The following is a 13508-nucleotide window of genomic DNA, read 5'->3' as shown; positions in this document are numbered from 1 at the left end:
GTCCACTTATTACTACTGCGGCCTATTGGGAACTAACCGAATTCACCATGTTACTCAGATTCGACTCACCAAATTTTTATAAATCTTGAAAAGTACACATATTACAAGAGCAGGCTACTAGGAACTAACTGAATTCACAAAGAAACAGTGTTTCAGTTCGTTAAAACGTTGCTCTATCTTGAATAACAAGCTTATTACATGCGAATCCTATTGGGAACCTATTCAATTCGCAATGATACTTGGATTCCGTTCCTTAAAATGTTGCTCGATATTGAAAAGCAAACTCATACAAGCATGTCCCATTGGGAACTCACTGAATTCGCCTAGAAATTTTGATTCCATTCATGAAAATTTTTCTATATCCCGAACAGTCCACTTATTACTACTGCGGCCTATTGGGAACTAACCGAATTCACAATGTTACTCAGATTCGGCTCACCAAATTTTTATAAATCTTTAATAGTACACATATTACAAGAGCAGGCTACTAGGAACTAACTGAATTCACAAAGAAAGAGTGTTTCAGTTCGTTAAAACGTTGCTCTATCTTGAATAACAAGCTTATTACATGCGAATCCTATTGGGAACCTACTCAATTCGCCCTGATACTTGGATTCCGTTCCTTAAAATGTTGCTCGATATTGAAAAGCAAACTCATACAAGCATGTCCCATTGGGAACTCACTGAATTCGCCTAGAAATTTTGATTCCATTCGTGAAAATTTTTCTATATCCCGAACAGTCCACTTATTACTACTGCGGCCTATTGGGAACTAACCGAATTCACCATGTTACTCAGATTCGACTCACCAAATGTTTATAAATCTTGAAAAGTACACATATTACAAGAGCAGGCTACTAGGAACTAACTGAATTCACAAAGAAACAGTGTTTCAGTTCGTTAAAACGTTGCTCTATCTTGAATAACAAGCTTATTACATGCGAATCCTATTGGGAACCTATTCAATTCACCATGATACTTAGATTCCGTTCCTTAAAATGTTGCTCGATATTGAAAAGCAAACTCATACAAGCATGTCCCATTGGGAACTCACTGAATTCGCCTAGAAATTTTGATTCCATTCGTGAAAATTTTTCTATATCCCGAACAGTCCACTTATTACTACTGCGGCCTATTGGGAACTAACCGAATTCACCATGTTGCTCAGATTCGACTCACCAAATGTTTATAAATCTTGAAAAGTACACAGATTACAAGAGCAGGCTACTAGGAACTAACTGAATTCACAAAGAAACAGTGTTTCAGTTCGTTAAAACGTTGCTCTATCTTGAATAACAAGCTTATTACATGCGAATCCTATTGGGAACCTATTCAATTCACCATGATACTTAGATTCCGTTCCTTAAAATGTTGCTCGATATTGAAAAGCAAACTCATACAAGCATGTACCATTGGGAACTCACTAAATTCGCCTAGAAATTTTGATTCCATTCGTGAAAATTTTTCTATATCCCGAACAGTCCACTTATTACTACTGCGGCCTATTGGGAACCAACCGAATTCACCATGTTACTCAGATTCGGCTCACCAAATTTTTATAAATCTTGAAAAGTACACATATTACAAGAGCAGGCTACAAGGAACTAACTGAATTCACAAAGAAACAGTGTTTCAGTTCGTTAAAACGTTGCTCTATCTTTAATAACAAGCTTATTACATGCGAATCCTATTGGGAACCTATTCAATTCGCCATGATACTTAGATTCCGTTCCTTAAAATGTTGCTCGATTTTGAAAAGCAAACTCATACAAGCATGTCCCATTGGGAACTCACTGAATTCGCCTAGAAATTTTGATTCCATTCGTGAAAATTTTTCTATATCCCGAACAGTCCACTTATTACTACTGCGGCCTATTGGGAACTAACCGAATTCACCATGTTACTCAGATTCGGCTCACCAAATTTTTATAAATCTTGACAAGTACACATATTACAAGAGCAGGCTACTAGGAACTAACTGAATTTACAAAGAAACAGTGTTTCAGTTCGTTAAAACGTTGCTCTATCTTGAATAACAAGCTTATTACTTGCGAATCCTATTGGGAACCTATTCAACTCGCCATTTTACTTAGATTCCGTTCCTTAAAATGTTGCTCGATATTGAAAAGTAAACTCATACAAGCATGTCCCATTGGCAACTCACTGAATTCGCCTAGAAATTTTGATTCCATTCGTGAAAATTTTTCTATATCCCGAACAGTCCACTTATTAGTACTGCGGCCTATTGGGAACTAACCGAATTCACCATGTTACTCAGATTCGGCTAACCAAATTTTTATAAATCTTCAAAAGTACACATATTACAAGAGCAGGCTACTAGGAACTAACTGAATTCACAAAGAAACAGTGTTTCAGTTCGTTAAAACGTTGCTCTATCTTGAATAACAAGCTAATTACATGCGAATCCTATTGGGAACCTACTCAATTCGCCATTATACTTGTATTCCGTTCCTTAAAATGTTGCTCGATATTGAAAAGCAAACTCATACAAGCATGTCCCATTGGGAACTCACTGAATTCGCCTAGAAATTTTGATTCCATTCGTGAAAAATTTTCTATATGGCGAACAGTCCACTTATTACTACTGCGGCCTATTGGGAACTAACCGAATTCACCATGTTACTCAGATTCGACTCACCAAATTTTTATAAATCTTGAAAAGTACACATATTACAAGAGCAGGCTACTAGGAACTAACTGAATTCACAAAGAAACAGTGTTTCAGTTCGTTAAAACGTTGCTCTATCTTGAATAACAAGCTTATTACATGCGAATCCTATTGGGAACCTATTCAATTCGCAATGATACTTGGATTCCGTTCCTTAAAATGTTGCTCGATATTGAAAAGCAAACTCATACAAGCATGTCCCATTGGGAACTCACTGAATTCGCCTAGAAATTTTGATTCCATTCGTGAAAATTTTTCTATATCCCGAACAGTCCACTTATTACTACTGCGGCCTATTGGGAACTAACCGAATTCACAATGTTACTCAGATTCGGCTCACCAAATTTTTATAAATCTTTAATAGTACACATATTACAAGAGCAGGCTACTAGGAACTAACTGAATTCACAAAGAAACAGTGTTTCAGTTCGTTAAAACGTTGCTCTATCTTGAATAACAAGCTTATTACATGCGAATCCTATTGGGAACCTACTCAATTCGCCCTGATACTTTGATTCCGTTCCTTAAAATGTTGCTCGATATTGAAAAGCAAACTCATACAAGCATGTCCCATTGGGAACTCACTGAATTCGCCTAGAAATTTTGATTCCATTCGTGAAAATTTTTCTATATCCCGAACAGTCCACTTATTACTACTGCGGCCTATTGGGAACTAACCGAATTCACCATGTTACTCAGATTCGGCTCACCAAATTTTTATAAATCTTGACAAGTACACATATTACAAGAGCAGGCTACTAGGAACTAACTGAATTTACAAAGAAACAGTGTTTCAGTTCGTTAAAACGTTGCTCTATCTTGAATAACAAGCTTATTACTTGCGAATCCTATTGGGAACCTATTCAATTCGCCATGATACTTAGATTCCGTTCCTTAAAATGTTGCTCGATATTGAAAAGCAAACTCATACAAGCATGTCCCATTGGGAACTCACTGAGTTCGCCTAGAAATTTTGATTCCATTCGTGAAAATTTTTCTATATACCGAACAGTCCACTTATTACTACTGCGGCCTATTGGGAACCAACCGAATTCACCATGTTACTCAGATTCGGCTAACCAAATTTTTATAAATCTTGAAAAGTACACATATTACAAGAGAAGGCTACTAGGAACTAACTGAATTCACAAAGAAACAGTGTTTCAGTTCGTTAAAACGTTGCTCTATCTTGAATAACAAGCTAATTACATGCGAATCCTATTGGGAACCTACTCAATTCGCCATGATACTTGGATTCCGTTCCTTAAAATGTTGCTCGATATTGAAAAGCAAACTCATACAAGCATGTCCCATTGGGAACTCACTGAATTCGCCTAGAAATTTTGATTCCATTCTTGAAAAATTTTCTATATCCCGAACAGTCCACTTATTACTACTGCGGCCTATTGGGAACTAACCGAAATCACCATGTTACTCAGATTCGGCTCACCAAATTTTTATAAATCTTGAAAAGTACACATATTACAAGAGCAGGCTACTAGGAACTAACTGAATTCACAAAGAAACAGTGTTTCAGTTCGTTAAAACGTTGCTCTATCTTGAATAACAAGCTTATTACTTGCGAATCCTATTGGGAACCTACTCAATTCGCCCTGATACTTGGATTCCATTCCTTAAAATGTTGCTCGATATTGAAAAGCAAACTAATACAAGCATGTCCAATTGGGAACTCACTGAATTCGCCTAGAAATTTTGATTCCATTCGTGAAAATTTTTCTATATCCCGAACAGTCCACTTATTAGTACTGCGGCCTATTGGGAACTAACCGAATTCACCATGTTACTCAGATTCGGCTAACCAAATTTTTATAAATCTTCAAAAGTACACATATTACAAGAGCAGGCTACTAGGAACTAACTGAATTCACAAAGAAACAGTGTTTCAGTTCGTTAAAACATTGCTCTATCTTGAATAACAAGCTAATTACATGCGAATCCTATTGGGAACCTATTCAATTCGCCATGATACTTAGATTCCGTTCCTTAAAATGTTGCTCGATATTGAAAAGCTAACTCATACAAGCATGTGCCATTGGGAACTCACTGAATTCGCCTAGAAATTTTGATTCCATTCGTGAAAATTTTTCTATATCCCGAACAGTGCACTTATTACTACTGCGGCCTATTGGGAACTAACCGAATTCACCATGTTACTCAGATTCGGATCACCAAATTTTTATAAATCTTGAAAAGTACACATATTACAAGAGCAGACTACTAGGAACTAACTGAATTCACAAAGAAACAGTGTTTCAGTTCGTTAAAACGTTGCTCTATCTTGAATAACAAGCTTATTACATGCGAATCCTATTGGGAATCTACTCAATTCACCATGATACTTGAATTCCGTTCCTTAAAATATTGCTCGATATTGAAAAGCAAGCTCATACAAGCATGTCCCATTGGGAACTCACTGAATTCGCCTAGAAATTTTGATTCCATTCGTGAAAATTTTTCTATATCCCGAACAGTCCACTTATTACTACTGCGGCCTATTGGGAACTAACCGAATTCACCATGTTACTCAGATTCGGCTCACCAAATTTTTATAAATCTTGAATAGTACACATATTACAAGAGCAGGCTACTAGGAACTAACTGAATTCACAAAGAAACAGTGTTTCAGTTCGTTAAAACGTTGCTCTATCTTGAATAACAAGCTTATTACATGCGAATCCTATTGGGAATCTACTCAATTCACCATGATACTTGAATTCCGTTCCTTAAAATATTGCTCGATATTGAAAAGCAAGCTCATACAAGCATGTCCCATTGGGAACTCACTGAATTCGCCTAGAAATTTTGATTCCATTCGTGAAAATTTTTCTATATCCCGAACAGTCCACTTATTACTACTGCGGCCTATTGGGAACTAACCGAATTCACCATGTTACTCAGATTCGGCTCACCAAATTTTTATAAATCTTTAATAGTACACATATTACAAGAGCAGGCTACTAGGAACTAACTGAATTCACAAAGAAACAGTGTTTCAGTTCGTTAAAACGTTGCTCTATCTTGAATAACAAGCTTATTACTTGCGAATCCTATTGGGAACCTACTCAATTCGCCCTGATACTTGGATTCCATTCCTTAAAATGTTGCTCGATATTGAAAAGCAAACTCATACAAGCATGTCCAATTGGGAACTCACTGAATTCGCCTAGAAATTTTGATTCCATTCGTGAAAATTTTTCTATATCACGAACAGTCCACTTATTAGTACTGCGGCCTATTGGGAACTAACCGAATTCACCATGTTACTCAGATTCGGCTAACCAAATTTTTATAAATCTTCAAAAGTACACATATTACAAGAGCAGGCTACTAGGAACTAACTGAATTCACAAAGAAACAGTGTTTCAGTTCGTTAAAAAGTTGCTCTATCTTGAATAACAAGCTAATTACATGCGAATCCTATTGGGAACCTATTCAATTCGCCATGATACTTAGATTCCGTTCCTTAAAATGTTGCTCGATATTGAAAAGCTAACTCATACAAGCATGTGCCATTGGGAACTCACTGAATTCGCCTAGAAATTTTGATTCCATTCGTGAAAATTTTTCTATATCCCGAACAGTGCACTTATTACTACTGCGGCCTATTGGGAACTAACCGAATTCACCATGTTACTCAGATTCGGATCACCAAATTTTTATAAATCTTGAAAAGTACACATATTACAAGAGCAGACTACTAGGAACTAACTGAATTCACAAAGAAACAGTGTTTCAGTTCGTTAAAACGTTGCTCTATCTTGAATAACAAGCTTATTACATGCGAATCCTATTGGGAATCTACTCAATTCACCATGATACTTGAATTCCGTTCCTTAAAATATTGCTCGATATTGAAAAGCAAGCTCATACAAGCATGTCCCATTGGGAACTCACTGAATTCGCCTAGAAATTTTGATTCCATTCGTGAAAATTTTTCTATATCCCGAACAGTCCACTTATTACTACTGCGGCCTATTGGGAACTAACCGAATTCACCATGTTACTCAGATTCGGCTCACCAAATTTTTATAAATCTTGAATAGTACACATATTACAAGAGCAGGCTACTAGGAACTAACTGAATTCACAAAGAAACAGTGTTTCAGTTCGTTAAAACGTTGCTCTATCTTGAATAACAAGCTTATTACATGCGAATCCTATTGGGAATCTACTCAATTCACCATGATACTTGAATTCCGTTCCTTAAAATATTGCTCGATATTGAAAAGCAAGCTCATACAAGCATGTCCCATTGGGAACTCACTGAATTCGCCTAGAAATTTTGATTCCATTCGTGAAAATTTTTCTATATCCCGAACAGTCCACTTATTACTACTGCGGCCTATTGGGAACTAACCGAATTCACCATGTTACTCAGATTCGGCTCACCAAATTTTTATAAATCTTTAATAGTACACATATTACAAGAGCAGGCTACTAGGAACTAACTGAATTCACAAAGAAACAGTGTTTCAGTTCGTTAAAACGTTGCTCTATCTTGAATAACAAGCTTATTACTTGCGAATCCTATTGGGAACCTACTCAATTCGCCCTGATACTTGGATTCCATTCCTTAAAATGTTGCTCGATATTGAAAAGCAAACTCATACAAGCATGTCCAATTGGGAACTCACTGAATTCGCCTAGAAATTTTGATTCCATTCGTGAAAATTTTTCTATATCACGAACAGTCCACTTATTAGTACTGCGGCCTATTGGGAACTAACCGAATTCACCATGTTACTCAGATTCGGCTAACCAAATTTTTATAAATCTTCAAAAGTACACATATTACAAGAGCAGGCTACTAGGAACTAACTGAATTCACAAAGAAACAGTGTTTCAGTTCGTTAAAACGTTGCTCTATCTTGAATAACAAGCTAATTACATGCGAATCCTATTGGGAACCTATTCAATTCGCCATGATACTTAGATTCCGTTCCTTAAAATGTTGCTCGATATTGAAAAGCTAACTCATACAAGCATGTGCCATTGGGAACTCACTGAATTCGCCTAGAAATTTTGATTCCATTCGTGAAAATTTTTCTATATCCCGAACAGTGCACTTATTACTACTGCGGCCTATTGGGAACTAACCGAATTCACCATGTTACTCAGATTCGGATCACCAAATTTTTATAAATCTTGAAAAGTACACATATTACAAGAGCAGACTACTAGGAACTAACTGAATTCACAAAGAAACAGTGTTTCAGTTCGTTAAAACGTTGCTCTATCTTGAATAACAAGCTTATTACATGCGAATCCTATTGGGAATCTACTCAATTCACCATGATACTTGAATTCCGTTCCTTAAAATATTGCTCGATATTGAAAAGCAAGCTCATACAAGCATGTCCCATTGGGAACTCACTGAATTCGCCTAGAAATTTTGATTCCATTCGTGAAAATTTTTCTATATCCCGAACAGTCCACTTATTACTACTGCGGCCTATTGGGAACTAACCGAATTCACCATGTTGCTCAGATTCGGCTCACCAAATTTTTATAAATCTTTAATAGTACACATATTACAAGAGCAGGCTACTAGGAACTAACTGAATTCACAAAGAAACAGTGTTTCAGTTCGTTAAAACGTTGCTCTATGTTGAATAACAAGCTTATTACTTGCGAATCCTATTGGGAACCTACTCAATTCGCCCTGATACTTGGATTCCATTCCTTAAAATGTTGCTCGATATTGAAAAGCAAACTCATACAAGCATGTCCAATTGGGAACTCACTGAATTCGCCTAGAAATTTTGATTCCATTCGTGAAAATTTTTCTATATCACGAACAGTCCACTTATTAGTACTGCGGCCTATTGGGAACTAACCGAATTCACCATGTTACTCAGATTCGGCTAACCAAATTTTTATAAATCTTCAAAAGTACACATATTACAAGAGCAGGCTACTAGGAACTAACTGAATTCACAAAGAAACAGTGTTTCAGTTCGTTAAAACGTTGCTCTATCTTGAATAACAAGCTTATTACTTGCGAATCCTATTGGGAACCTACTCAATTCGCCCTGATACTTGGATTCCATTCCTTAAAATGTTGCTCGATATTGAAAAGCAAACTAATACAAGCATGTCCAATTGGGAACTCACTGAATTCGCCTAGAAATTTTGATTCCATTCGTGAAAATTTTTCTATATCCCGAACAGTCCACTTATTAGTACTGCGGCCTATTGGGAACTAACCGAATTCACCATGTTACTCAGATTCGGCTAACCAAATTTTTATAAATCTTCAAAAGTACACATATTACAAGAGCAGGCTACTAGGAACTAACTGAATTCACAAAGAAACAGTGTTTCAGTTCGTTAAAACATTGCTCTATCTTGAATAACAAGCTAATTACATGCGAATCCTATTGGGAACCTATTCAATTCGCCATGATACTTAGATTCCGTAGCTTAAAATGTTGCTCGATATTGAAAAGCAAACTCATACAAGCATGTCCCATTGGGAACTCACTGAATTCGCCTAGAAATTTTGATTCCATTCGTGAAAATTTTTCTATATCCCGAACAGTCCACTTATTACTACTGCGGCCTATTGGGAACTAACCGAATTCACCATGTTACTCAGATTCGGCTCACCAAATTTTTATAAATCTTTAATAGTACACATATTACAAGAGCAGGCTACTAGGAACTAACTGAATTCACAAAGAAACAGTGTTTCAGTTCGTTAAAACGTTGCTCTATCTTGAATAACAAGCTTATTACATGCGAATCCTATTGGGAACCTACTCAATTCGCAATGATACTTGGATTCCGTTCCTTAAAATGTTGCTCGATATTGAAAAGCAAACTCATACAAGCATGTCCCATTGGGAACTCACTGAATTTGCCTAGAAATTTTGATTCCATTCGTGAAAATTTTTCTATATCCCGAACAGTCCACTTATTACTACTGCCGCCTATTGGGAACTAACCGAAATCACCATGTTACTCAGATTCGGCTCACCAAATTTTTATAAATCTTGAAAAGTACACATATTACAAGAGCAGGCTACTAGGAACTAACTGAATTCACAAAGAAACAGTGTTTCAGTTCGTTAAAACGTTGCTCTATCTTGAATAACAAGCTTATTACATGCGAATCCTATTGGGAATCTACTCAATTCACCATGATACTTGAATTCCATTCCTTAAAATATTGCTCGATATTGAAAAGCAAGCTCATACAAGCATGTCCCATTGGGAACTCACTGAATTCGCCTAGAAATTTTGATTCCATTCGTGAAAATTTTTCTATATCCCGAACAGTCCACTTATTACTACTGCGGCCTATTGGGAACTAACCGAATTCACCATGTTACTCAGATTCGGCTCACCAAATTTTTATAAATCTTTAATAGTACACATATTACAAGAGCAGGCTACTAGGAACTAACTGAATTCACAAAGAAACAGTGTTTCAGTTCGTTAAAACGTTGCTCTATCTTGAATAACAAGCTTATTACTTGCGAATCCTATTGGGAACCTACTCAATTCGCCCTGATACTTGGATTCCATTCCTTAAAATGTTGCTCGATATTGAAAAGCAAACTCATACAAGCATGTCCAATTGGGAACTCACTGAATTCGCCTAGAAATTTTGATTCCATTCGTGAAAATTTTTCTATATCACGAACAGTCCACTTATTAGTACTGCGGCCTATTGGGAACTAACCGAATTCACCATGTTACTCAGATTCGGCTAACCAAATTTTTATAAATCTTCAAAAGTACACATATTACAAGAGCAGGCTACTAGGAACTAACTGAATTCACAAAGAAACAGTGTTTCAGTTCGTTAAAAAGTTGCTCTATCTTGAATAACAAGCTAATTACATGCGAATCCTATTGGGAACCTATTCAATTCGCCATGATACTTAGATTCCGTTCCTTAAAATGTTGCTCGATATTGAAAAGCTAACTCATACAAGCATGTGCCATTGGGAACTCACTGAATTCGCCTAGAAATTTTGATTCCATTCGTGAAAATTTTTCTATATCCCGAACAGTGCACTTATTACTACTGCGGCCTATTGGGAACTAACCGAATTCACCATGTTACTCAGATTCGGATCACCAAATTTTTATAAATCTTGAAAAGTACACATATTACAAGAGCAGACTACTAGGAACTAACTGAATTCACAAAGAAACAGTGTTTCAGTTCGTTAAAACGTTGCTCTATCTTGAATAACAAGCTTATTACATGCGAATCCTATTGGGAATCTACTCAATTCACCATGATACTTGAATTCCGTTCCTTAAAATATTGCTCGATATTGAAAAGCAAGCTCATACAAGCATGTCCCATTGGGAACTCACTGAATTCGCCTAGAAATTTTGATTCCATTCGTGAAAATTTTTCTATATCCCGAACAGTCCACTTATTACTACTGCGGCCTATTGGGAACTAACCGAATTCACCATGTTACTCAGATTCGGCTCACCAAATTTTTATAAATCTTGAATAGTACACATATTACGAGAGCAGGCTACTAGGAACTAACTGAATTCACAAAGAAACAGTGTTTCAGTTCGTTAAAACGTTGCTCTATCTTGAATAACAAGCTTATTACATGCGAATCCTATTGGGAATCTACTCAATTCACCATGATACTTGAATTCCGTTCCTTAAAATATTGCTCGATATTGAAAAGCAAGCTCATACAAGCATGTCCCATTGGGAACTCACTGAATTCGCCTAGAAATTTTGATTCCATTCGTGAAAATTTTTCTATATCCCGAACAGTCCACTTATTACTACTGCGGCCTATTGGGAACTAACCGAATTCACCATGTTACTCAGATTCGGCTCACCAAATTTTTATAAATCTTTAATAGTACACATATTACAAGAGCAGGCTACTAGGAACTAACTGAATTCACAAAGAAACAGTGTTTCAGTTCGTTAAAACGTTGCTCTATCTTGAATAACAAGCTTATTACTTGCGAATCCTATTGGGAACCTACTCAATTCGCCCTGATACTTGGATTCCATTCCTTAAAATGTTGCTCGATATTGAAAAGCAAACTCATACAAGCATGTCCAATTGGGAACTCACTGAATTCGCCTAGAAATTTTGATTCCATTCGTGAAAATTTTTCTATATCACGAACAGTCCACTTATTAGTACTGCGGCCTATTGGGAACTAACCGAATTCACCATGTTACTCAGATTCGGCTAACCAAATTTTTATAAATCTTCAAAAGTACACATATTACAAGAGCAGGCTACTAGGAACTAACTGAATTCACAAAGAAACAGTGTTTCAGTTCGTTAAAACGTTGCTCTATCTTGAATAACAAGCTAATTACATGCGAATCCTATTGGGAACCTATTCAATTCGCCATGATACTTAGATTCCGTTCCTTAAAATGTTGCTCGATATTGAAAAGCTAACTCATACAAGCATGTGCCATTGGGAACTCACTGAATTCGCCTAGAAATTTTGATTCCATTCGTGAAAATTTTTCTATATCCCGAACAGTGCACTTATTCCTACTGCGGCCTATTGGGAACTAACCGAATTCACCATGTTACTCAGATTCGGATCACCAAATTTTTATAAATCTTGAAAAGTACACATATTACAAGAGCAGACTACTAGGAACTAACTGAATTCACAAAGAAACAGTGTTTCAGTTCGTTAAAACGTTGCTCTATCTTGAATAACAAGCTTATTACATGCGAATCCTATTGGGAATCTACTCAATTCACCATGATACTTGAATTCCGTTCCTTAAAATATTGCTCGATATTGAAAAGCAAGCTCATACAAGCATGTCCCATTGGGAACTCACTGAATTCGCCTAGAAATTTTGATTCCATTCGTGAAAATTTTTCTATATCCCGAACAGTCCACTTATTACTACTGCGGCCTATTGGGAACTAACCGAATTCACCATGTTGCTCAGATTCGGCTCACCAAATTTTTATAAATCTTTAATAGTACACATATTACAAGAGCAGGCTACTAGGAACTAACTGAATTCACAAAGAAACAGTGTTTCAGTTCGTTAAAACGTTGCTCTATGTTGAATAACAAGCTTATTACTTGCGAATCCTATTGGGAACCTACTCAATTCGCCCTGATACTTGGATTCCATTCCTTAAAATGTTGCTCGATATTGAAAAGCAAACTCATACAAGCATGTCCAATTGGGAACTCACTGAATTCGCCTAGAAATTTTGATTCCATTCGTGAAAATTTTTCTATATCACGAACAGTCCACTTATTAGTACTGCGGCCTATTGGGAACTAACCGAATTCACCATGTTACTCAGATTCGGCTAACCAAATTTTTATAAATCTTCAAAAGTACACATATTACAAGAGCAGGCTACTAGGAACTAACTGAATTCACAAAGAAACAGTGTTTCAGTTCGTTAAAACGTTGCTCTATCTTGAATAACAAGCTAATTACATGCGAATCCTATTGGGAACCTATTCAATTCGCCATGATACTTAGATTCCGTTCCTTAAAATGTTGCTCGATATTGAAAAGCTAACTCATACAAGCATGTGCCATTGGGAACTCACTGAATTCGCCTAGAAATTTTGATTCCATTCGTGAAAATTTTTCTATATCCCGAACAGTGCACTTATTCCTACTGCGGCCTATTGGGAACTAACCGAATTCACCATGTTACTCAGATTCGGATCACCAAATTTTTATAAATCTTGAAAAGTACACATATTACAAGAGCAGACTACTAGGAACTAACTGAATTCACAAAGAAACAGTGTTTCAGTTCGTTAAAACGTTGCTCTATCTTGAATAACA

Source organism: Rattus norvegicus, chromosome 14 (assembly GCF_021556685.1).
Source record: "Rattus norvegicus strain SHRSP/BbbUtx chromosome 14, alternate assembly SHRSP_T2T, whole genome shotgun sequence".
NCBI classification, from domain to species: domain Eukaryota; kingdom Metazoa; phylum Chordata; class Mammalia; order Rodentia; family Muridae; genus Rattus; species Rattus norvegicus.
Note: the sequence above shows the minus strand (reverse complement) of the source record.